The sequence below is a fragment of the Bos mutus genome, chromosome 2, assembly GCF_027580195.1.
Source record: "Bos mutus isolate GX-2022 chromosome 2, NWIPB_WYAK_1.1, whole genome shotgun sequence".
In the NCBI taxonomy this organism is placed as follows: domain Eukaryota; kingdom Metazoa; phylum Chordata; class Mammalia; order Artiodactyla; family Bovidae; genus Bos; species Bos mutus.
This window is the reverse complement of record NC_091618.1, coordinates 127,558,434-127,585,731: the sequence shown is the minus strand read 5'-3', so window position 1 is coordinate 127,585,731 and position 27,298 is coordinate 127,558,434. Positions and strand designations below refer to the sequence as shown.

The window sequence follows — 27,298 nt, the reverse complement described above, 5'->3', positions numbered from 1 at the left end:
AAGGCTGTTAAATAACAGATTCAGGGAGAAAAAAGGGAGAGAGAGTAACCTAAAAGGAGTCCAGAAGTAAGAATACCTGAGAAAAAAATGTATTAGACCGTATTAGGTTTAAGAACAACAAAAAGTATTATGCCAGGTTATCACGTTTCCTTTTAACCACCAAAAAGACATTAGAACATGTTAGCATTAATGATTCTAAAAATACTGCTTATAGGTTGATCGGCATATGTACTTTTATAATGTATATTATCTTTCTCTCTCTCTCTCTTTCTCTCTTGTCTCTCTTCCCTTCCCCTCTTTCTCTGTCTGCTGCTGCTGCTAAGTCGCTTCAGTCATGTCCGACTGTGCGACCCCACAGACGGCAGCCCACCCGGCTCCCCTGTCCCTGGGATTCTCCAGGCAAGAACACTGGAGTGGGTTGCCATTTCCTTCTCCAATGCATGAAAGTGAAAAGTGAAAGTGAAGTCGCTCAGTCCCGTCCGACTCTTGGAGACACCATGGACTGCAGTGCACCAGGCTCCTCCATCCGTGGGATTTTCCAGGCAAGAGTACTGCAGTGGGTGGCCATTGCTATTTATTTCTATATAGGTCCAGAATCACTATTCTTATTTGTAATACTCATTACAAGCAGATATTCTCTCCATGAAATTAGTTTATTTTATTGAGAATAAAATCTCTGAGAGACTAAAATATTAGTATCAAGAAAATGGAGTATGACCAAGGCAAAATATACATATAAAAGAGTAATTTCTCTTCCACCAATGAGAAGGGAAAGCTATTCATTTTTATGTAAATAATTTCTTGGCTTCTTTATTAGTCAGGGTTCTCCAGAGAAACAGATCCAGGAGGATGGAGAGATATATGTGCAGACCTACCTATCTATCTGGGCTTCCCTGGTAGCTCAGTTAGTAAAGAATCCGCGGCAATGCAGGAGACACTGGTTCAATTCCTGGGTTGGGAAGATTCCCCTGGAGAAGTGATAGGCTACTCACTCCAGTAGTCTTGGGCTTCCCCGGTGGCTCAGATGGTAAATAATCTGCCCGCAATGGAGAAGACCTGCGTTGGATTCCTGGGTTGAGACGATCCCCTGGAGGAGTGCATGGCAACCCACTCCAGTATTCTTGCCTAGTGAATCCCCATGAACAGAGGAGCTTGGCAGGTTACAGTCAATGGGGTCATAAAGAGTCAGACATGACTGAGTGACTAAGTGTGCATCTATCTACATATCTATTTCATGTATATCTCCATCCTATACAGACAGGATATCTCCTATATGTATTGCAAATCTTGGGACTTATTCTCCATAATTGCATGAAAGGGATTTATTCAAAAGAATTAGCTTATGCAATTATGAAGGTTGACAAGTCTCAAGATCTACAGTAGGCAAACTGGAGATCAGGAGAACCAGTGGTAGAGTTCTAGTCCAAAATTCAGCAGGTTTGAGATTCAAAAAGAGCTTAAGTTTCAGTTCAAGTCCAAAGGCCGGAAAAAACTGTTGTCCCAACTCAAGGTCTGGCAATAGAAATTTCCTCTTATTTGCAAGAGGTGAGCAATTTTTTTTTTTCCTATCCAGGTCCTTACTGATTGGATGAAATCTGCTCACATTAGAGAGGGCAACCTACTTTACTCAAATGGCATTTTGATGTTTGCCCATTATTCAACCTGTAGCATATGTTTTAAAGACTCGTTACAAGTATAAATACATTTCTTCCTCAAATATCTGTTTTAAAACAGGACATAAAGAAAATAAAAGATGTTTTGTAAATCTTCTGAGAAGTTGTGCTCATATGTATTTGCTGTCTGTAATCAATATGCAATGGTTCTAAAACCATTCAATAGCAAAACCTCAGCAAACCCTCCCTAGTTGAAAAATAAATACATTTATGCTGGTAGCTCAGATTAATGATATTTGAAAATGGAAGGTTGGCTCAGCTATATAGCAGAGGCTACTGAGTAATGTCTGGGCAGCAGATGTAGGTATTATTTTCCCACATTAAAGCCAGAAAGGTCTGTGAATGCCCTTTCCCCCAAACCAAAGCAAAAAGAAACATTTTATAGTATGTATTTCCCAGTGTGCGTTGGCTTTAACAAGGAGCAAACAAAACAGTATGTATAATAATTCTGTGTTGCCTGGAGAATCCCAAGGATGGAGGAGCCTGGTGGGCTGCCGTCTATGGCGTCGCACAGAGTCGGACACGACTGAAGCGACTTAGCAGCAGCAGCAGCAGTGCAGAGGTACAGTGCTCCCTACGTACAAGGGAAAAAAACAGAGATACCATTTGTTAAATCTTTGTATTTGAGTGAGAAAGTCCATATTAAACTTTGTTAAGGAAAAATAATTGTATTGAGTCATAAAAGTTAATAACTATACCAAGAGGATATAGCTTATTTTATAAACACCATCTTGGTTCTCAACATTTTTCAGTGTAGTGGCAGCCTTTCTTAGAGAGCTATACACATCTGGGACTATTTCTGTTTAGTTGAGTTAGTCCTCAACTCTAATTAAGGCAATATAAAACATTCATAAAATATGTATCCCCTCTTAGCTCAGTTACTAAGAGGGATTACAAATGTATTTGTAAGAGGGGTACAAACGTATGTATGAGAGTTAAATACATTAGTGCCACTTTTTTTCTTGATCCTTTAATTATACTTAAAAATTCCTTTTGGTATGGTTCTTTTTCAAAAAGAAAGCATTCATTAAATGTCTTATTATGCAGTGGGATTTTATATTTAAAGCATGTATAGTTTTATTTATGGTAATGATTTACTGTACTGTTTCAAAAACTGGAATTTATGGACCAGAGGAAATTCACAGATGTTTTCTCCAGGGGTCTAGATGTCTTGAATGAAATACAGGTTGCATTGTATGTGCCAAAAATTTGAAAAGTTAACCACACATCCATTTGAAAAATTATTAAATATCTTCATTGTATCAATTTAAATTAAATATTAAATTGATCATTTCATAATATGTGTAAATCAGACCATCATGCTGTATGCCTTACACTTATATAGTGATGTATACCAATCATTTTTCAATAAAACTGGAAAAAATCTTAAATTGAAATAGCATGCTATATAGGAACATATTCAATAGTGAAAGATAAAAGACCATTATTTTTTTAAAAATAAGATTACTGAATCAATTGTTTTTCTTTTGTAGCCCTATCTCCTTGACCTCATTTCATATCATCTTTACAAAGTTTTCACGGCATTTTAAAGTAGCCAGAAGCTGAGGGTTCAGTCTTGCAGAATTTTTGGGGGGGCTGAAGTGTTTTAATTTCTTTAAAAATTCAAAATTTGGAATGAAATTCATGATGGAATGAAAAAAGTGATCACAAAATTTTAAGTTTATTCCATCAAGAGTTTTGCAATCTACTTGCTTTAGACATAGGACATTAGTAAAAATGAGGCTGCTTGCGGAACCCGTGTGAAGAAGCTGATATTAGACTAACGTCTAGTGAAGACACAAAACCTGTGTTTGTCCGAGCAAACAGCCATACATGTGTGAGTTCATCTGGGAACAATCAGCTTCCAACTATCAGCCAGGGGACAAAAGCTCATGTGAGCCCAGGACATACCAGCAGATGAACTGCCCAGCTGAGTCTGAATCAAACTTACAACCCTCAGAACCATCATTTATTAAAATAATTGTTGTTTGGTTCTCTAAGTTCTGGGGCATTTTGTTATATAATAATAGATATAGCATGCCCTCCTTAAGGGCTTCCCTGATGACTCAGCCAATAAAGAATCCACCTGCAATGCAGGAGACACAAGAAACGTCAGTTCAATCCCTAGGTCAAGAAGGTCCCCTTAGGAGGAAATGGCAACTCACTCCAGTATTCTCACCTGTAAAATCTCATGGACAGAGGAGCCTGGTAAGCTAGAGTATAAAGAGTCACAAAGAGTCAGACACGATTGAGCAACTAAGCATGCATGCCTTCTCTAAAGGCGACACCAGTTCTTGCCATCCTACTTTGTATTATACCAAACAGACTCATTCATTTACATTATCAAACTACCTAATGAAAGCATTTTGTTTCTGGGTCCATGCTCTTACAGAAAATCTACTCTTTAAAAAAAGAAGCATTCAGTATGCTACTGGCACAAAAACAGATACATAGATTAACGGAATACAAAAGAAAGTGCAGGAATAAACCCACACACACTTATGATCAATTAAACTACAACAAAGGAGGCAAAAATAGACAATGGAGAAAAGAGTCTTTTAAATAAGTGGTGCTAGGAAAACTGGATAGCTACACATAAAAGAATAAAATTAGAAAATTATCTAATACTGCATACAAAAATAAACTCAAAATGGATTGAAGACCTAAATCTATAACTGGATACTATAGAACTTCTAGAAGAAAGCATAGAACACTGACATAAATCACTGCAATATTTTGTTGGATCTATCTTCTAGAGTAATGGAAACAAAGACAAGAAACCATAAACAAAATGAAAAGACAATCTATGAGCTGGGAGAAAATATTTGAAAATGATATGACCAACAGGGAGTTTCCCAAATATACAAACAGCTTGCCCAGCTCAGTAGCACAAAAAAATGTCAAAAAATTAGCAGAAGACCTAAATAGTCATTTCTCCAAAGAAGACATACAGATGTCCAGTAGGCACAAGAAAAGATGCTCAACATCACAGATTATTACAGAAATACAAATCAAAACTACAATGAGCTATCACCTCACTCTGGTGCTGGAGTGTGCTCAGTTGGTCATGTCTGACTCTTGGCAAACCCAAGTGTAGCCTTCCAGACTCTGTCCATGGAATTTTCCAGGCAAGAATACTGGAATGGGTTGCCATTTCGTTCTCCAAAATTCTGGAGAGGGTGTGGAGGAAAGGGAACCCTCCTACACTGTGTGGGAATGTAAATTGGTACAGACTCTATGGAGAACAGTACAGAGGTTCTTTAAATTACCATACATTCAAGTAATCCCAATCCTGGCCATTTAACCAGAGAAAACTCAAATTCAAAAAGATACATGCACCCCAATATTCATAGCAGCACTATTTAAAATAGCCAAGACATGGAAGCAACATAAGTGTCCATCAACAGATGAATGGATAAAGAAGATGTACATAAATATATATATAATGGAATATTACCAGGCCATAAAAATAATGACAAATGCCATTTGAAGCAATGTAGATGGACCCAGAGATTATCACGCTAATTGAAGTAAGTCAGACAGAGAAAGACAAATATACAATATTATTTACATGTGGAATCTAGAAAATGATACTAATGAACTTGTTTACAAAACAGAAATAGACTCACAGACATAGAAAGCAACCTACTGCTGCTGCTGCTGCTGCTAAGTCGATTCAGTCGTATCCCACTCTGTGTGACCCCATAGACGGCAACCCACCAGGCTCCCCTGGCCCTGGGACTCTCCAGGCAAGAACACTGGAGTGGGTTGCCATTTCCTTCTCCAATGCATGAAAGTGAAAAGTGAAAGTGAAGTCGAGAAAGCAACCTAGTGGTTACCAAAGGGGAAAGAGGGGGAAAAGATAAATTAGGTATTAGGTATTAACATATACACACTACTATATATAGAATAGATAAACAACAAGGACCTACTGTATAGCACAGAGAACTATATTCAATATCTTGTGATAACCTATAATGGAAAAAAATCTAAAAGGCATATACAACGTTTTATGCATATATCTGAATCACTTTGCTGTATATCTGAAACATTACCAATCAACTATACCTTAATTTTAAAAAGCACTGAATATCTATTATGTGTTCATAAACATAATGAGGCCCTGGGAGTACGAATATGAATAAGACTTAATAACCTTCCTCAAGTAACCTCTATCTAGTGGGAAAGATAATTATGTATGCAATTAGCATAGAGTAGGCATCAGATACATAATGTATAAAGTTAGTCCTTTCAGATTATAAATTTCAGATCCACACCTGAAATTTCAGCGGACTATTCAGGCTTTTTCTCTGGGTCTGTTTTTCATATCCCATGAATTCTACAGTGTACATGCATATATTCATAAAGTCTTCTTGGAGTCTTTGAGTTTTGCTGGGTAGTAGGGAAGTCAGATAATCCTCTCATGCTGGGTGTCATCCCCACTGGTATTAGTAGCAGTGATAGCACTTTGTAGCCATGACTACCTTCAGTAAAGCCTGAAGTTAGTAGCAGTAACCTCAGGTGAGTCAATACTATGCCCAGTGGAGCAATCATTCTCCAATGTAAAGTTTACTCAGGTGCCCAGTGGTGGTGAGAGGCAGCATTCTTCACTGTTACTATAGCTGACAAGTCTCAAATCCTTGGAAGTTCTAAGGATGTAAAGGTAAAATTAAAACACTGGCTTCTCCTGATGGCAGTCCAGAGCTGGTAGCCTTGTGGCATTGGCTGTTGCTGGTGTGAGGGCATGTCAGAAAAAGTAATACAAATTACTTTTGCTGTTGTATGTTGCTGCCTAATTCATATATCAGCTAATGAAGATTTGGTATTTGTCATTATTTTATATATTTAAGTTTCTGAGAGAGTACAAGAAATTGCAAATATGCTTCTAAAGTTCTTAAGTTGGCTGTTTCTGAAGGAAATTGTTAAAACAATGCTATTCCATTTATTTGGGTCAATTAAGATTTCCTTATGGTGGTCTAGCATACATTTAAAAAATGAGGTACTTTTTAATTCAACATCTTAACCTTAATGAAATTAAAGAGAAGCCATGTTGGAATGTGTCTGCTGCCTCAGCAGATTCTCACTTTATCTATTGTGCCTTGATAAACATTCCAAAATTTACTCAGTAAAGCTAGTAAGGCTATGGAATTCCACCAAAGCTATTTAAAATCATAAAAGGTGATGCTATCAAAGTGCTGCATTCAATATGTTAGCGAATTTGGAAAACGAAACAGTGGCCACAGGACTGGAAAAGGTTAATCCTCATCCCAGTTCCCAAGAAGAGCAGTACTAAAGAATGTTCTAACCACCATACAATTGCACTCACCTCCCATGTTAGTAAAGTTATGATCAAAATCCTGCATGCTAGGTTTCAGCATTATATAAACCCAGAACTTCCAAATGTCCAAGCTGGGCTAAGAAAAGGCAGTGAAACCAGAAATCAAATTGTCTGGATCACAGAGAAAGCAAGGGAATTCCAGAAAAACATCTACCTCTGTTTCATTGGTTACATTAAAGTCTTTGACTATGTGGATCATAACAAACTGTGTAAAACTCTTAACAAGATGGGAATACCATACCATCTTACCTGTCTCCTGAGAAACCTGCCAGTCAAGAAGCAACAGTTAGAATCTTGTATGGAGCAACTGACTGGTTCAGTATGGGGAAAGGGGTAAGACAAGGCTGTTTATTGTCAATCTGTTTATTTAACTTATATGCAGAGCACATCATGAGAAATGCTGGGCTGAATGAGTTCAAAGTTGGAATCAAGATTACTGGGAGAAATATCAACAACCTTAGATATGTGGATGATATCACTCTAAAGGCAGAAAGCAAAGAGGAACTAGAGAACCTCTTGATGAGGTGAAGGAGAAGAGTGAAAAATCCGGCTTAAAACTAAATATTAAAAATAAAAAAAAAACTAAGATCATGGCACCTAGTCTCATCACTTCATGGCAAATAGAAGGGGAAAAAGTGGAAGTAGTGACAGATTTCCTCTCCCTGGGCTCTAAAACCACTGTGGATTGTGACTGCAGCCATGAAATTAGAAGACGATTATTTCATGGCAGGAAAGCTATGAGAAACCTAGACAGTGTGTTAAAAAGCAAAGACATCACTTTGCTGACAAAGTTCCATATAGTTAAGGTTATGGTCTTTCTAGTAGTAAGAGTCGAACACGACTGAGTGACTTCACTTTCCCTTTTCACTTTCATGCATTGGAGGAGGAGATGGCAACCCACTCCAGTGTTCTTGCCTGGTGAATCCCAGGGACGGGGGAGCCTGGTGGGCTGCCGTCTATGGGGTCGCACAGAGTTGGACATGACTGAAGTGACTTAGCAGCAGCAGTAGTCATGGACAGCTGTGAGAGCTGGACCATAAAGAAGCCAGAGCGACGCCGAAGGACTAATGCTTTCGAACTGTGGTGCTGGAGAAGACTCTTGAGAGTCCCTTGGACTGCAAGATTAAACCAGTCAATCTTAAAAGAAGTCAATTCTGAATACTCATTGGAAGGGCTGATGCTGAAGCTGAAGCTCCAATACTTTGGCCACTTGATGTGAAGAGCTGACTCACTGGAAAAGACCCTGATGCTGGGAAAGATAAGGGTAGAAAGAGAAGAGGGCAACAGAGGATGAAATAATTGGATGGCATCACCAATGCAATGAACATGAGCTTGGGAAAACTCCGGGAGATGGTGGGGACAGGGAGGCCTGGCATGTTGCATACAGTACATGGGTTACGAAGAGTCAGACATAACTTGGTGACTGAACAATAACAAATATTCCAGAACTGAATTTTGGTTTAGGCTAAAGAAAATAGCACTCATTTCAGATTTAATAAAGCTTTTTTTTGAGAATACAATCTGGTCTATTTAGAATTATCTTAATTGTTTAGTGCACCTATGACCATATCAATGTCATACTGCAAATATTTAGTAATAACTAATGAAATTTCAGATTATTGCTCATCTAATATTTTTTTGAATTAAAGTGATTTTATTTCTCAGTTTAAATCCTTTATGTTTACAAAGCTATAAATTATGAGTTTAATTCAGTTTTGAGGTGACATGTGTGTTTGTGTATATGTACATATATCATATGTTTGTAGTAAACAAATGGGATGCCTCTTTTATTAAAAGAACTCAACTTATTGTGTTGTTCATATACAACCCTCTGTCACCTAAAATTTATAGTTTATATTGTTATTTATATTGTTTTTTATTTTACTGTTTAATTTTGTATCCAGATATCTAGATATGAAGTGACTTTAAATATAAAATATATTCATTAATCCCATGAATTGTATTTAAAAGTATCATGAATTATTAATGAATTGAGCTTTGTTAAATACAGCTATATGATAAATGATAAACATGAAAATATTAGAAGACAATCAAATGCTTTTATGTTATATGTAGAACTATAACATAATAGACAGGAAGCAGGTGCCTAATCAATAATAATGAAAACATGATATCAAAAATTACTGAGTTGTTTTATTGAAGAACTTGCCTATGTCAGGACATAATTATTTGTACATAGATAATCATCAGAATATTTGTAGTGAAATCATAGAAAGTGTGGTCAGTCAAACTTGCCTACAAAATTCAAGTTGAAACATAAACTGTTTTTGAAATATTTTATGTAGTGGAATTTATTTTTCCTGAACAATGTAGTTTTCCCCCTTCTACAATCTATGATAATCATTGGTAATTTTCCTAATTTTGCCTCACTTCAGACACTGATCAGCACAGCATAAACCAATTTTTATGTCTTCATTTGTGGCAAGGGAGGAAGCTGACTAGCAATTACAGTGAAAAATAAGAGCATTTGTAGAATGTCTTTAAATTGCTTTTGTAAAGTAGGGTGGTACAGTTAGTCCTCTGTACATGTGGGTTCCACATCTGCAAGTTCAACCCATCACCAATCAAAAATATTTGAGAAAAAACACTCCAGAAAGTTTCAGAAAGCAAAACTTGAATTCTCCATGCACTAGCAATTACTTATATAACATTTATATTGTATTAGGCCATTAAAAGTACATTGAAAGATGTTCATAGACTATATGCAAACACTATGCCATTTTATATAGGGATTTGAGTATGTAAGGATTTTGTTATCTATGCAACCAATTCTCCTATAGATAACAAATCTCCTATGATTCTACTCCTATCTGTCAAGGATAGTTAAGTATCATTTAATTAGGTCCAAAAGAGTACAGCAATAATATTTGATTAACTATGATAATATGATCTTTTAAACACTTAAACATACAAGCAAAAATACTGAAAGATTATTATTACATTTAATTTTGATTCATTAACTTCTCTATAAATGTTATAGTTCTTAAATTTTGTTCTGATATTTAATTAATACTTTCAAAGAATGAATTATTTAGACTTTGGGCTTGTAGTTTCATTAAGAGTACTTACATATACAAAGAATGTTCATTAAGGAAAATGTCTTAAAAAAATAGTTATTTCAGTACATTTCTGTAGCCTAAGAATAAACTAGAAAATCTTGCTGCCAGGTGGCTTTGCTGCTGTTTCCATGGCTTTGTAGTGCTCTTGAAAGTGATCTTTTCTTCTGCCTTTGATGGAAAAAAGTGCTGAAGGTGTGACATTTCAGCATAACGCCTCATGCCCAACCCCAGCAGCAATTATTCAAGTTAAAGTTTAGTCACTTCACGTCCACAAGCTTCAAAATGAGCAGGTTCAAGTAGCATTACTGAGAAATGAAACTTTCCTCAAACTCAGTGGGGGAATGAGAATCATTGTGTATTTTCGTGTCACATATTTATGAATTATTGTAATGTGGATAATAGTAAAAATTTATCCTGTTAATAAGTCCTGATTTTTACGTAAAACAAAGTCTCGATAAAACATTTACTGAATTTGTTTCTTAAACAATAAAGAGAGGAAAAAATAGTGTGAGAATAGACATAGCTCACATGTCTACAGGGCAGACTGGGAGGTGGAAGAAACAGTGTATAAAAATTACCCAAGAATGTTCTTGAAAACTACAGATGCCTATGCCTCCCCTCCTTATGGTTATCTCATAGATAATCCCTAAGTATCCTACCAGCCTCATGGACAAACACTGATAAGACAATGATACTGACTGGAATCAAGATTTCAGTGATCTGTTGGTTGATCTTTCAGTTATCCCTACTTAGCTTGATCTTTCAGCCATCCCTAGCTTGATCTTTCAGTTAACTTTAGACTGGCTGTGAGAGTTTGATATTAGCATAAAACACTTGCCTATTTAGCAAGTTACCATGTAGAGAATTTAACTTCTATAACACTGTAAATTTACACAGAATAACATGTATCTACTCTTTTGAGACGGAACCATTACTGAAAGCTATTACTCATTGAAGGCAAAGTCAAGGATTGCCTTCCAAGTTACATAAAGTTTCATGAAAATGGATTGCTAGAAATTATAAAGTTGAACATTCATCTCATTTCAAATGTATATGAGCTCTTAAGACAGTATTGTTTAATTCTTCATTCTGTGATGCCACTTAAATTTCATTGTACATTTTCCCACATAAGGTGGACTCTTCTAAATATAACATTAAAAGAAAATGAAAAAAGTCTAACCTTTCATTGCAACTTCACTGAAGTTGAAGTTCTTTCCTCTGATCTATAAAGAAAAGGCTAGACCTTTCAAAGCATTTGTACCTCTTGTGGATCAAAGTTTATGCTTCCAAATAAAAAGGCATAAAGATAAAATGACAGTTATTTCAGTAGACCTCTGCCCCAGTGTTTCAGTAGTATCCTAGAATCAGTATTCTTGTTACGGTAATTTCTAATGATTGAAGCTTTCAGGAATGAAAGAGCTGGTCTTTTCAAGTAGAGCCTAAAGATGAGAGGCAAATGTGCTGTGTAAGGAACTCCTGTGCTGGGGGATGTGGATCACAATACTGGAGGGAAACCACATCTACTTCCCCCACCATACATTAAAACAGGAATTCTGGAGTGTTTAATACAGAGAGCAAGTAGAATTGAACTTGTAGAAGGACCAGAAAAAAAAAAAAATCAGTCTAAAACAAAAGAGAAAGGCCAGCAAAGGAAAGAGTGCTTCTAAGGCGCCTCAGTCGTGTCCAACTCTGTGCGACCCCACGGACGGCAGCCCACCAGGTTCCCCCGTCCCTGGGATTCTCCAGGCAAGAACACTGGAGTGGGTTGCCATTTCCTTCTCCAATGCATGAAAGTGGAAAGTGAAAGGGAAGTTGCTCAGTCGTGTCCGACTCTTAGTGACCTCATGGACTGCAGCCTACCAGGCTCCTCCATCCATGGGATTTTCCAGGCAAGAGTACTGGAGTGGGGTGCCATTGTCTTCTCCCAAAGGAAAGAGTAGTTCTCACCAAAAATTTCAGCTGTAAAAATGTCAACAAAGTGGTGTGAAGAGTGAGGTAGTCATCAGTGTTGCCTTCAGAATAATTATGTAAGGGATCTATCCTAACATCCATCTGTACTAAATGAACGGCATCCAAAAATTTTTGCCCTTATTAATCCTCAAGCATGGCTTTCTAAAGAACGTGACTGATGTGCCCAGAGACCATGCTCAGCCTTAGTATTAGAAAATAATGAAAAGCAGATTAGGGACTGTGGCAGTCTCATAAAAATGAAAAGAACAGAGGAAAACGTGAAGGAAAAAAAAAAAAAAAAAAAACATTAGGTTTCACTACTGATTCCCAAATTAAGCTGTATAATAAAATGAAGCTTTATAATAGAGAAAGACTGCATTCAAGAGACATCCAAAGTGGGTTACAGGTAATGTTCCAGACAGGGAACATTAGTCCAGACCCCATAACTCTGTCATACTTCGTACAGCCACATACCTTAACCTTTCTCTGAAAAGACCAGAGCAAGGCTACTACAACTAAGATTGGTTCTACTAATAGAAGCAGAATTTTTATTTGGCTTGAGAAAATTTACCGTCCATCTATGATCTCTACAAGATACATAGACAAATATCAAATATTTGTGCCAAATCCAGACCATGCTGCTATGAACATAAGGGGTACATGCATCTTTTTGAATTATAGTTTTGTCTGGGTATATTCCCAGGAGTGGGATTGCTGAATCATATGGTAATTATATTTTTAGTTTTCTGAGGAAACTCCAGACTGTTTTCTGCAGTGGTTGTACCAACTTACATCCCTACCAACAGTGTAAGAAGGTTCCCTTTGCTCCACACCTCTCCAGCATTTGTTATTTGTAGACTTTTTAATGATGGTCATTCTAACCAGTGTTGCATGGAAACAACTTCAATATCCATTGATCAATGAGTGTTTGGAGATGTGGTACACAGATACACCACCACTCAGCCATAAAAAAGAAAGTAATAATGCCAGTGCAGCAACATAGAGATTATCATACTAAGCAAAGTAAGTCAGAAAGAGAAAGACAAATATCATATGATATCACTTATATGTGGAATCTAAACTATGGCAGAAATGAACCTATTTTCAAAACAAACAAACTCACAGACATAGAATCTATGACATGTGGTTGTCAAGTGGGAGAGGAATGAAGTGGGAGGTTGGGGTAAGCAGATGTAAGCTATATTTGCTGTTGTTGTTTACTTGCTAAGTCATATCTAACTCTTTGCAACAAGGTCCTAATGTATAGCGCAAGGGACTATGCTCAGTATACTATGATAAGACACAATGGAAAAGAATATAAAAAAGAATGTATATATGTGCATAACTATCACCTTGCTGTACAGCAGAAATTGGCACAACATTGTAACTCAACTATACTTTAATTAAAAAAATCCACACCATAGACTAGACAATCAAAGTTAATTAACAAGATGAAATCATGAAAAAAGAGTTAATGGGGGAAATGCAATATAATTCAATATAATAATTACAGTTGTTATAGAATAAGAAGAGATAATGTATTTTGGTAAATGTGAAAGTTAAAAAAGTGAACACTCAAAGTTCTTGATATATGTATGAAAATATTATATATGTGTATCTGTGTTAAAACAGAATGGGCACAGTTGAAGGTAGTAAGCTAGCTAAGCTAAGTCACTTCAGTCGTGTCCGACTCTGTGCGACACCAGAGACGACTCTGTGCGACCCCAGAGACAGCAGCCCACTAGGCTCCCCCGTCCCCGGGATTCTCCAGGCAAGAACACTGGAGTGGGTTGCCATTTCCTTCTCCAATGCATGAAAGTGAAAAGTGAAAGTGAAGTCGCTCAGTCGTGTCCAACTCCTAGAGACCCCATGGACTGCAGCTTACCAGGCTCCTCCATCCATGGGATTTTCCAGGCAAGAGTACTGGAGTGGGGTGCCATTGCCTTCTCCGAGTAAGCTAGAAGACCAAGAAAACTTCTCAAGAATCAGAGAAAAATAAATTAAGTGAGAGTATATAAAGGATAATATAGATGTATGACAGGTAGGAATCAAGTAGAAGAAAAATAAAATATCAACAAAGTAGAGAAAATTGTATCATGTAGAATATTATAAGCCATACCTTGAAAATTTTAAATTAAAAATTATATGTCTCCTTTTACAAAGGTATGAGCTACAATAAAGTAAAAATTAGGAAACAGCATATTTAAATATTTTATTTTCAGTGTCAGCACACTACAGTAAATTGTTACCTCAGAATAGCTACAGGAGGTTTACAGTGCTCATCTATTGAAGTATTTGGTGAAGATCAAAGACCAAATTGAACTGCATTTTGCTTTGACTTTTTCCCCTATGGATTTGCGCATCTTCCAAATTTCCTGAAAATCCATGATCTAAGAAAATAAGAGCCTCTTCACACATATCTAAACCTTGTCTATTTCACTTTCAAATATACAACGTCAAACATTAGAATTAGTGTACTTCAGGTTTTTGAAACATAGTTTTAATATGTGCATGAAGTCAAAACACATGCCCCGTTTAGAAAGTAATCAGTCATAAGGTTTTCCTGCTATTGATAACAGTATATTATTTTCTTTGTTTTAAAAACTTTAAAAATTAGCACTAACATGTAGTAAATGTATAAACACATGCATGACAGTGACAAATTTTTAAGTAAGAGTAGTTAACTTCTGTGAAAGAAGGAGAAAAGGTAAGAGATGGAGAGAAGCCCAAGAGTACCACAACTAATATTTTATTGCCTAAAATAATATATTAGGTAAATATATTGTTTAAAATAACAAAGCTAAGTTACAAGTAGCTGAGTGTTAATTCTATTATTCTCTATATGTTATTTCTAAGATTTCATAAAAATAAAATAAGATATTCCTTGTTTAGGAACAAAATCCATAAAGAATCCTGATTTTACTTAGCAAAGATATTTATACAGACATTTTATATGTATTTTGAATGATATTATAGGTCTGAATAAGTCAAAGAAATTACATCTTTCTGGATTAAATTATTTTTAAGCATGTCAAGTCTTCTCAACATAAAGTCAATGCATTTCCCAAACAAAATCTAATTACAATATCATGGGAATTTACTATTTAATAAAGTTGTTAAGGACAAATCATTGGGGAAATTATGGTGGAGGAAAGAGCTCATTTAATGAAGAAATATAAATATGAATCCTTTCATGAAATCATGTACACAAATACATCCTAAATGAAGGTTTAAGTTACCACATTTATGAATGGCAAGACATCTCACAATAAAAAGTTCTGGTGAAACTTTGGGGAAACACCCTCACAGCTTTCTGGGAGAAGAGTAAATTGTTATAAGCCATTCCAGAGTTTGATCTAATAGGACTGCTTAAAGCAAGTGTTGTGTGCTTTATGACTGAGCAGAAACACTATTGGGTATATATACATTCTCATAGAAGTCAATATGGAAATGTGGATGAATCAATGCTTAGTTTAATTGTATCTGTTAATCTCCATGAGATGAAATGTAATTAATATTCAACACTCAGAGGCAATCAGTGACCTACTGTTATATAGAGCAGAATTTATAGGTCTCAAAAGTATAGTGTTAAAGGAAAAATGTGAGAAAATGCACAAAATAACATTTTATGAAAATAACTTTCAAGGAATCATATACCTATACTTAAGAATATAGCATTTCAGCTAAAGTATTGGGCACAAGTACAAAAGTATATGGGGCCTCCCTAATGGCTCAGCAGTAAAGAATCTGCCTGCAATGCAGGAGACACAGAAGATGCAGATTTGATTCTTGGGTAGGGGCAATTCCCTGGAGGAAGAAATGGCAACCCACTCCAGTATTCTTGCCTGAAAAATTCAGCGGACAGAGGAGCCTGGCAGGCTACAGTCCAAAGTGTTGGCAAAGAGTCAGACACGACTGAGCAACTGAACACACACACACAAATACATGTACATTTAAGTATATGTGTATATCATGTGCTTAGCTGCTCAATCCTGTCCTACTCTTTGCCCCATGGACTGAGGCCCACCAGGGTCCTCTCTCCTTGGGGATTCTCCAGGTAAGAATACTGGAATGGGTTGCCATGCCCTCCTTCAGGGGATCTTCCCAACCCAGGTATCAAACCTAGGTCTCCCACATTGCAGGCGAATTCTTCACCATCTGAGTCACCAGGGAAGCCCATATATATACATATATATGTATATATATATATATATATGTATATATATATACACATACATATATGTACACGCTTATTTATTCATAGAATTGTAAATAACTTACGGGCTTCCCAATTGGCGTTAGTGGTAAAGAACCCACCAGCCAATGCAGGAGACATAAGAGATGCTAGTTTGATCCCTGCGTCAAGAAGATCCCCTAGAGTAAGGCATGGCAATGCACTCCAGTATTCTTGCTTGGAGAATCGCATGGACAGTGGAGCCTGGTGGGCTCCAGTCCACGAGGTGACAAGGAGTCAGACACAACTGAAGCGAAGGCATGCGTTCAGGCAAATAAGGCTCAGAACAACCTATAATTACATATTATTATACCCATGTTGCCGTCTATGGGGTTGCACAGAGTCGGACACAACTGAAGCGACTTAGCAGCAGCAGCAGCAGCATACCCATGTTGCAAAAGAAGAAACTGGTATGGAATATCAGTAACATAAAAGGTTACATGTTCATGAAAGGTCATTGACATGGCTTTTATGTGTTGAAGCCAGAATTCAAACCTTGGCTATCTGACTCCAGAGTGCACAAGCTTAAGCACTCTGTGTGCTTATTTGCAAATATCAAATATGTTAGTGTGAACCTAAGGGAGGATGGAAATAGACATAGGATGGACAATGCTGACAAAACAATAATATAAAAACAGAGTCTGATGAGAATGTTTGATGCTATTCAATTCTATGAACCTAAAGAAGGGAAGGGAAGGGAAGGAGGAGGAGGAACAGAAGGAGAAAAGAAAAAAAAATATTAAGGATGGAAGACTCTAAGTAATTAGGATAAGTAGTGTCAGTGAAAAGACCAGCATCTGACTTTTCCAGTTTTTAATCATTTCATTTACAGGTGAAATATATGAAAGTGTTAATAAATTAAGTGCTTTAAGTTTTGGAGAGTGATTTGTTTTAAATTTACTGAATATCTATTATCGGTGTTCTACTATATAATAATGGAGAGAGATTAAGCAAAAGCTCTTTTGGTCTCCTATTTCAATGTGATATTGAACAAAATAGTTAACTTACCTTTGTCTAAATGTTTCATACTTAAATTGTGTTATGTTTTAAGAGTTCTTTATTGTAATAGCAGCCACATTGGGACGATCAATTCCTAAAAAGATTTAGTAAAAGGATTTTTCACTAATTGTGGCACTGAATGCTTAATTTAGCTTAATTAAGCTAATTTAGCTTTTCTGTTGTTGTTGTTCAGCACAGTGCTCACGTTTAGGAGTGAAGCACATAAAATTTTGGAGATGGAGAACCAGTGTAGACAGATAAATAAACCAGTGAAAACTGGAGATCAAAGGGAGCACAGATTTCCTTATTATGTCTAATTAATGTGTTTAAAGAACTATTATTTTTTAGTCTTTTTAACTTGCATCCTCATAATTAATTATAAAACAGCCATCTACTACAATATCTACTTAATGACATCAAGTTACAAAATTTATGGTCAGTGAATTTATGGTTTTGTCATATGAACAGCAAATGGAAGTTAACTAATGGCAGAAAATAAAGAGCAGTCTCAATTTCTTACTTCTGAAAAGAAACTTTTAAACAGTGCATTCACAATAAATCAATATATACATATATATTTATATATAAGAATTAAAGTTCAATTAATTTTTAAGCCTAAGAAAAATGCTTACCAGACACAGAACTTGAGGTAGTGATGATTGCTTTGCTAGATTTTCTGTGTCTTCTGTGGGTTTAAATGCAAATATGAAAACAGAATACTTTAAAACAGCCTGATCTCTCCTTCTGGTCTTGTGGCCCTATGCCATATTTTTATATTAAAATTACTAAGTTATGGACTTTTTTCTAAGATTAAAAAAAAGTTATTCTAAAATATTGCCTACTTAGCAGTGGTCTAGTGATATCAAGAGCCTAAGGGAAATTTTTCTATCTGCAAATCTAGGTAGAGATAAATGTTTGCTATTTCATAGCTCATTATCCTGAAATGGTCCTCTCCAAAGCCATGAAATGTCTAGAGGTTCATATGAATAATTTTAAAATAAGGTGTTATTTCCAGAAATCGTTAGTTCTGCTGTACTGCTTTTCTTTGAAGGGCTCCTGAATTTCAAAATAAATGGCTTCCCTTAAAAACTAAAACCCAGTTTGTACTGCTAGAAATTATCTTCTCATAATATTTAACCAAAGCATCTCTTTTTTTTCCCCAAGAACAAAAGATACAATTAATCTCATAGATTCAACCATAAAGATTTATGTAGTGGAGGAACCATTTTGCATGACCTAAATTTTTAGAAAATAGGTTATATTTAGAAGCACAGACAAAAAAAAGCTGTATTTTTGTCTTTGCGAGGAATATGTCCCCCAAATATTTTACAGTTTACTCTTTAAACAGAATAAACTAAATCCATTACTTCAGAGAATGACCAAATATTTTGGATTATTAACTTCAAAAGTGAATAATCACTGGTCACACTGTGCTTTACACATTTTCAAGGTTTCTTTTCATGGATGCCCTTTCTTTTTGCTCTTCATCTGGACAGTAGCTATCTAAACTAGAAGGAGTAGGCCTAGTGCTAATTTTGCACTTTCTAAATGCTTTTCTGCTCTTGAATTATAAACCAAATGTGACAGATTTTTATCCAAAATAGTGATATATAGTTCGGGATACTGGGAGGTGGTGCTGTTAATATACTGTAACTTAGCTTCTATATTCAAAACATTTTTTTTTCCTAACATAAGTAGTTAAAGGTGCAAATCTCCTTTTTATCATTGCAGCTTTCATTTCCAACTACACTGTGCTAAAGGGAATACTTTCAGGCAACAAGCCATATACATGTGACTCATCATATTTTCTTCTTTCAGGTGTTGACTTCTCCAGATTTTCTGTCTACTTTTGGTCACTCTACATTGCCTTCAAGTAATTGAGTTAGTAAAGTGTAATTGTAACATGCAATTTATATTTTAAAAGCCCTACATGGTCTCTTCTGTACAAATAGCACTGGGGTAAAAGTGAAAGCAAAAAGACCAGTAAGAGTTAGTTGCAGTCATTCAGGAAAGCAGTGACTGAATGAAGTAATAAACTGTGGTGGATTCATTTTGATATTTGGCAAAACTAATACAATTATGTAAAGTTTAAAAATAAAATCAATCAATGCAAAAAAAAATTAAAAAAAAAGGACTTCTTTAGAAGTATGAGATGTAGGATGTGTTTTGACTATAGAGCTGAAATCAACTTTCTGAATTCATCAATTGCATATAGGTTTTTAGAAATTTTGCTGAATCAAAAATGATCTCCATTTTAACCTTAATATTTTCATGCAGTGTGATGGCAGAAACTATGGTTAGGAAGACTATAGGTTTGGTGAGAAAAACAGATTTTGGAGACTTGATGATACTTCAGTTTAGCTATAATAATATTTAGATATCTATTAAACATTCCAGTCTTGATTATAGGAGAATTTTTGTCACTGGCTATACAAACGTAGTTTTTATATTTTTAATGGATGTTATTTAGTGTATAGAACTCTTTGAATTCACCTGATGAGAAGTGGTCCATTTTTATAGATTAGGAAGAGGACAATGACCCAGCTAATGAGAATGAAAAGAATCTGCAACTGAGGGCGAAGAAAAACCAGAAAAACTGTTGTCCTCCCCCCCACCCCCAAGAAGGCACTGATTAAATGTACTAATGCTTAGAATTACATTGTATGTATAGTCAACAATATATGAATGAAACAGATGTGCAGAAACTGTGTTCAAAACAAACATTATGAACAAGTTTCCGTACTATCAAGTATATAAAGTGTACAGTAGTGGCCAAACTATTCTGATGATGCAATCTTTTCCCATGAGTATCATGTGGGAATACTATTCTGAGAAATAGTCTAATGGCTATAGAACTTCCATTTACAGCCACATTTTTCAAGCTCTCTGAGTTGTGTAAATTTGAGGTCTTCAGAACTAGCCTCTGGATTTTTATTTCAGTACCTCTCTGTATTAATAGTTGAACTTTTAAATATATCCCAATGTGAAATAATGATCTTTCAAAAATGTTTATTCTTTTTTAACTTTCTAAAACCTCTTTGGGGCTGTAAAACTTAAAAAGACTTGAAATTAGTAAAGGAATTTCACAGTTGTAAATTTACTTGGTGCTGGGGGCCAATTCAATTAGCTAAGAACTTACTTTCAAATTGTTACCAATTGGATCAATGGAGTATAACAGCTTTCCCCTTTCATTTCCATTTCATTTCTTGTTTCTAGGGACAAGACACTGAAAGAAACATGCTGCAAGACTAATTACATTTTCAAAAGATAGGGTGTTCTTCCTCTTCTTTTTAAACATTAGTAGACTGTGGGGACTTATCTTTAATTTACGAAGAAGGGGCTACTGATTTCATTAAACAGGGACACAATGTGAACTCTCTCTGTGCAAGCTGTAAGCAGAATTCTTTACTTCATGATGATTCCAGCCTAGCTTCAATCCCTCTTTTGTTTTCAAAGAAAATTACATTTAACACCGTATTTATACAGCCTGCCCATGGTTGGAAACTCCTACTTACATCCATAATAACATGTCCCTAAATCTTCACAGTTCACTTGCCTACATTAACAGTACTATTTCCAAATGCCACCTCCTTCTCCTTAAAAAAAAAAATCAAAAATTTTAAAATGTGCTTGATTTTATTTTTGACTAGCATTTTGCTATTTTTATTAGAGTTACTGAGATAGCATTTGAACATCAGAGAAGAGTATCTTCACTTTCATTATAATTTCAACATCACTTGTGGCAACAATATTCCCTACAACATGTGGAAGTGCTCTGGCACCACAACCTATCCCTGAAGTATTCCTAGGAGAAATATCATCTTTCAGAATACTTAGCATGGATAATTTCAAGAGTGCCTAAACTCAAAGTTTACAGCTGGTAGTGAATAATAAAAGCCATAGTGCAAGATTAACAAATCTTTAAAAATGTTAGCTTCAGTTAATTTTTAAGTTTTACAGGTCATATTAGGCTGACTATTCTTAATCATTTCCTGGTAAGATATGTGTAAAAAATGGATCTAAATTTGAAAAAAAAGAATGGAATCAGAATTTAATTTTCCTACTTCCATGATGTTGATTTGATGGAGGTTTCAGATTTTGTGTTCTCTAGCTGACAGTCAGATACCATGTTAGGATTCTGGCTCCCAGACCAGTCTGGGGCAGCGACTCACTCAATAAATAGTCCATCCCTTTAGGAAATAACAATAAAATCTGCTCAGATACAGAAATTTATTGTATCAGACTTGTTGTAATAAAAAATTGTTAAAAGGTGTTCAAGATTTTGAAGATCAATAAACCTCACCAAGGGCTTGATAGCTCTGTGATTTTTTAAAAAGCCAACTTAGTTTAGGCAAATATAAACTACCTACCTCCTAAATAGCAATAAGCATTCATTTCTAAAGATACACCATCAATTTAATCACAGCTTCTTGATATTAAAATAAGCCCTAAATTTAATACACCAAACAACAACAACAAAAAAAAGACCAACTGAATTTCAGAAATGTTAAAAAAAAAAAAAAGGTACAACTTAGAATTAAGAAAATACTATATAACACAGCAGGGCTAAATATTTTCAAAAGATTGATCACTGGCTTTACAGATCCTTTCAAGTAATGTGCTCCTGTTATATGTATGTACTTTAAAATTTTCAGTTTAAAATAGTCCACTTAATACATAAAAATTCAGGCATTATTTACCCAAAAACATATTTATTCTACAAAGCAAAGCTGAAATTCATCAGCCGTTTATGTCCTTAAGGGTCTTGAAAAACCCTTAAATGCATCTTTCCTATACATATGTCAACACCTTACCTGTATATGAAATTCCATTCTATGGGTATTTAAATGTATCCTGAGTGTGTATAATTCTGTATTTGGAGCTACTCTCCACCTAACTGAGGATGTAGATTCCAAGGAAGTATGGTGTACACAGAAGTGTCATCTCACCCAACGGTGCTTTAGATGTTTTTTCCATGACTGACAAAAGATTAAAGATTTCTAGCTAGTCTAGCTAGTCTTTGCTTTAGGCTATAATAAAGTGTGACTTTGTAGCATTTCTTTGCTTTACTTCAACACATTCATTATTTATGTATTTTCTTTGCTTTATATTTTATTTGTCCAGTTTGTTAGGTTTGATTTTGAATAAACACATAAGTTTGCTATAAGATTTTTAAGTGGCAAAGTTAGTGTCCTTGTGTGACTCATTGAGGGGATATGATGTAAAGTATTCACTTGTTTGAGATATTGAAATAAAACCTATAGGTAGTGTCACAATTCAATACTAAATAGAATATGGAATTGATAGGGTAATGCAGTTGTGATAATTTCAGTGAAAAGGTTCCTTTGGATAAGATTCTATGCATCAGATTTCTTTCTTGGTATATATATTCAGTTCAGTTCAGTTCAGTAGCTCAGTCACGTCCAACTCTTTGTGACCCCATGAACCGCAGCATGCCAGGCCTCCCTGTCCATCACCAACTCCTGGAGTCCACCCAAACTCATGTCCATTGAGTTGGTGATGCCATCCAACCACCTCATCTTCTGTTGTCCCCTTCTCCTCCTGCCCTCAATCTTTCCCAGCATCAAGGTCTTTTCCAATGAGTCAGCTCTTCGCATCAGGTGGCCAAAGTATTGGAGTTTCAGCTTCAACATCAGTCCTTCCAATGAACACCCAGGACTGATCTCCTTTAGGATGAACTGGTTGGATCTCCTTGCAGTCCAAGGGACTCTCAAGAGTCTTCTCCAACACCACAGTTCAAAAGCATCAATTCTTCTGTACTCAGCTTTCTTTATAGTCCAACTCTCACATCCATACATGACCACTGGAAAAACCATAGCCTTGACTAGACGGACCTTTGTTGGCAAAGTAATGTCTCTGCTTTTTAATATGCTGTCTAGGTTGGCCATAACTTTCCTTCCAAGGAGTAAGTGTCTTTTAATTTCAAGTATGTTACAAATCTCCCCTTTGTTTATTTCTTTCATCAACTTCAATCTGATGGGAACACACTATTTGGGGCAAGCAAAAGGAAAACCAACCCTTTTATCTCGGACAGGGCAGAGGATTATTTTCTAGAGAAGCACTTGGAAAATATGAAAGTTCCTTTCTTTTTCACTGAAATTATCATGGTTACTAATCAGAACTTCATTTCTCACGTTTATATGTTTCTTTGAAGATATGTGATTCAATCCTTTTTGGGACTTCTGTTAACACAGGAAATCTAAGTGCCTAAAGTCCATCTTTCCAAATAGGAAAAGGAGTTTGTCAAGGCTGTATAATTGTCACCTTGTTTATTTAACTTCTATGCAGAGTACATCATGAGAAACGCTGGACTGGAAGAAACACAAGCTGGAATCAAGATTGCCGGGAGAAAAATCAATAACCTCAGATATGCAGATGACACCACCCTTATGGCAGAAAGTGAAGAGGAACTCAAAAGCCTCTTGATGAAAGTCAAAGTGGAGAGTGAAAATGTTGGCTTAAAGCTCAACATTCAGAAAACGAAGATCATGGCATCCAGTCCCACCACTTCATGGTAAATAGATGGGGAAACAGTGGAAACAGCGTCAGATTTTATTTTTTGGGCTCCAAAATCACTACAGATGGTGACTGCAGCCATGAAATTAAAAGACGCTTACTCCTTGGAAGGAAAGTTATGACCAACCTAGATAGCATATTCAAAAGCAGAGACATTACTTTGCCAACAAAGGTTTGTCTAGTCAAGGCTATGGTTTTTCCAGTGGTCATGTATGGATGTGAGAGTTGGACTGTGAAGAAGGCTGAGTGCTGAAGAATTGATGCTTTTGAACTGTGGTGTTGGAGAAGACTCTTGAGAGTTCCTTGGACTGCAAGGAGATCCAACCAGTCCATTCTGAAGGAGATCAGCTCTGGGATTTTTTTGGAGGGAATGATGCTGATGCTGAAGCTGAAACTCCAGTACTTTGGCCACCTCATGCAAAGAGTTGACTCATTGGAGAAGACTCCGATGCTGGGAGGGATTGGGGGCAGGAGGAGAAGGGGACAACAGAGGATGAGATGGCTGGATGGCATCACTGACTCAATGGACATGAGTCTGAGTGAACTCCGGGAGTTGGTGATGGCCAGGGAGGCCTGGCATGCTGCGATTCATGGGGTCGCAAAGAGTCGGACACGACTGAGTGACTGATCTGATCTGAAAGTCCATCTTCCCTGGGTGCATGATGTAGTCATTTTCCTCTTGAACTTAACAATCTCCTAGGACTAGGAGTATCAGGAAAAATATAGTATACCAAGTTCAGTTTGAATTTCAGACAAACTGAACATTTTTTTTTAGTTTAATTATGTTGATAATATTACATAGTATATCTTATATTAAAATATTTTTTGCTTATAAAAAATTCAAATTTAACAAAGTATCCTGAGTTTTTATTTGTTAAATCTGATAACCCCACCCAGGACATAATCAACAAGTGGCACAATCTCCCCTCCCCCACCATGCTCAGAAATAAAAGACACTGTCTTTTTTCTAGGCTTGGGAAATAATTATACCCTTCTCTATGTCTGCCTATTCCTGCAAGGTAAACATTTCTTTCTGAAACACAGCACTTTCAGCAAAGGCTAAAGCTAGCAACCTCACACACCTACACATTCCATAATGTACATAGCATGCATGACTGAAGTAGGCCCAGGGAGACTGTGGCCCAGTTAGCAGGGTCAGCTGATATTCAGCTCTGGCCAGGTACATTATATGAAAATTGGCCTAGTGTTGATAAATTTTCTGAAAGCAAAATTCAGATTTTTAATGGGGAGTCTCCTTATACTGAAGTGTAAGAAGCACCCTGAAATAATTTAAAAAGACTTTTACTTGGACTTATACTCAGTCCAAGGTTTTTAACCATCAGTGCAGATTTTTACTAAAGACAGTAGTCAAAATTTTCTTCTACCTGCTTCAGCTTTCACTTCTGCAACAGAAATGTCACTTAAATTGAGAGAACCCAGAGCCTTTTAATGAACCAAAGCATTAAAAACACACACACACACAGCTTGAGCGCCTATGTGCAACAATATAATGAAGTATCACGTAAAAGATTTACTGACTTTGAGAAGATGACAGTGAATCATGTAGTATTAAAGCTTTATTTCAAAATTAGTTAGCGCTTGCTTTATAGACCTAAAGGAAACTAATAGCATTGTGATATCCATGTAATGTCCCAGAAAAGCCTCGCTATTTTGCAGGGTTTCAAGCTAATACAACAAAGAAAAAAATATTTTACCTTACTCTTTAAACCATATACATGTTGTTTTTTTTTATTCAATAAGATGCTATTTTCTGTTTCTAAACATTCCGTTTTGAATGTTTTATAAGAACATTGAGCTAAAAGTATCATAATCTTGAATGTGTTTTGAAGACATTTTCCATAGAAAAGTTTTGCTTGTTTATATAATATCACTGAGTAAATTTCTGCCTGAAATTATTTGAGGTCATAATTGTGCAGCAGATAGTAGTAAGCAAAGCTTTCTTTTAAATGTAAAAGGAATAAATCTAATTTCAAATGCACATTGTAATAATCATCCTTGGCACATGGAAGTAATGAATGAATATTTCTAAGCCATTTTTATTTTTCCCATTTTAAGGTATAGAGTATTTAAGTTAGGTGAATGTTTTGAAGAAATGAAGAATGGTTAAATATTTATGCATGTTTAGAAACCTGCTTTGAAAGTCATTACTTCAAAGAGACCTCAACAACTTATCTAACAATACAGAGTAAACAAATAGCACAAACATTTCAAAGCCAATTGACTCTTCTTGAGCAGGAGGCAAAGATTTACTTGAAGAGAATCAATAGCCAGCAAACAGGCTTGGTAACCCATATAAGAATGAAGCAAAGAAAAAATCAATTACATGTTTAATCTCAACTAAAATTTATTCCTGATAACATTTTCATAAAACTTTCATTCAGATCTTCTATAGCAGTCATTGTGCCAGATGCTTGTAGTACAATATTTAGTAGCATTCCTGATGCCATTACAGGATCAGATTTTATTGTAGAAGAGAAGTAAGTGAACTTCTACAAGTCAGTACAGGTCACTGTAGTCATCTGTTAATAAGTTACAGAAGAGTGCTGTTTTCTATAAGAGCACTTAGGAGGGGCATTAAACACACATGATGTCCCAAAACTTTGTGATGGGGTTACTTTTCACTGAAGAGAACATCTCCCAGGGTTGTTGATTATCGAAAATTCCTTGAGACATAGAGGAGGGAGAGAGAGGATATGAGGGTATGTGTCCTTAGCACAACTTTGTGAGTGCATGCTCAGTTACTCAGTCATATCTGCCTCTTTGTGGCCCCATGAACTGTAGCCCACCAGGCTTCTCTGTCCATGGGATTTACCAGGCAAGAACACTGGAGTGGGTTGCCACTTCCTCCTCCAGGGGATCTTCTCGTCTCAGGGATTGAACACTTGTCTCCAGTATCTTCTGCATTGGCAGGTGGATTCGTTACCACTGAGCCACCTGGGAAGCCGTACTTTGTGAGAGGGCACACTTAGCATTTACACTATTATTGTTTAGTGCTATCTGACCCTTTGAGACCTCATGCACTGTAGCATGCCAGGCTTCACTATCTCCCGGAGTTTGCTCAAATTCATGTCCCTTTGCATTTGGACATCAAAATTAACCTGAAATGCTCCAAGAAAAATAGGACATATGATCACCCTGTAGATATTCCATTCCAGATCAGCTCCAGAAATAAGATCTAAATCTTTTCCTGCATGCTAGATTTATTCTCTATTTTATAATAAAATAGTTAATTTGGAGTCTGACATTTAAATATAAGCCATTATTACTGATAGAATGTCACTTTCAGAAGTCTTTGATATTATTAAATTTTAGTCAGAATATTAAATACTTGTAATGTGACCTAAGACGTTATTTCTGGTTGCATAGCAGAATAAGTTTTCCTCGTTCTAAAAGACATTGACTATTTAGAAGTCAATTTTTTTCAGATGCTAGATCAAATCTCTACCTCTTTCATATGTCTGCGAAA

The 27,298-nt window shown here is 36.0% G+C and overlaps 1 long non-coding RNA gene across 1 annotated transcript in view; it reads right to left on the bottom strand.

Annotated features, from left to right (window-relative positions):
• Positions 1 to 2,083: 2,083 nt before the first annotated feature.
• The window catches only part of LOC138990428 (uncharacterized), a 92,656-nt gene continuing 67,441 nt past the window's right edge, over positions 2,084 to 27,298 (bottom strand). The window contains exon 3 of the long non-coding RNA XR_011466529.1: positions 2,084 to 2,247. This is a non-coding gene — a long non-coding RNA (uncharacterized lncRNA). The remainder of the gene's footprint in view (positions 2,248 to 27,298) is intronic.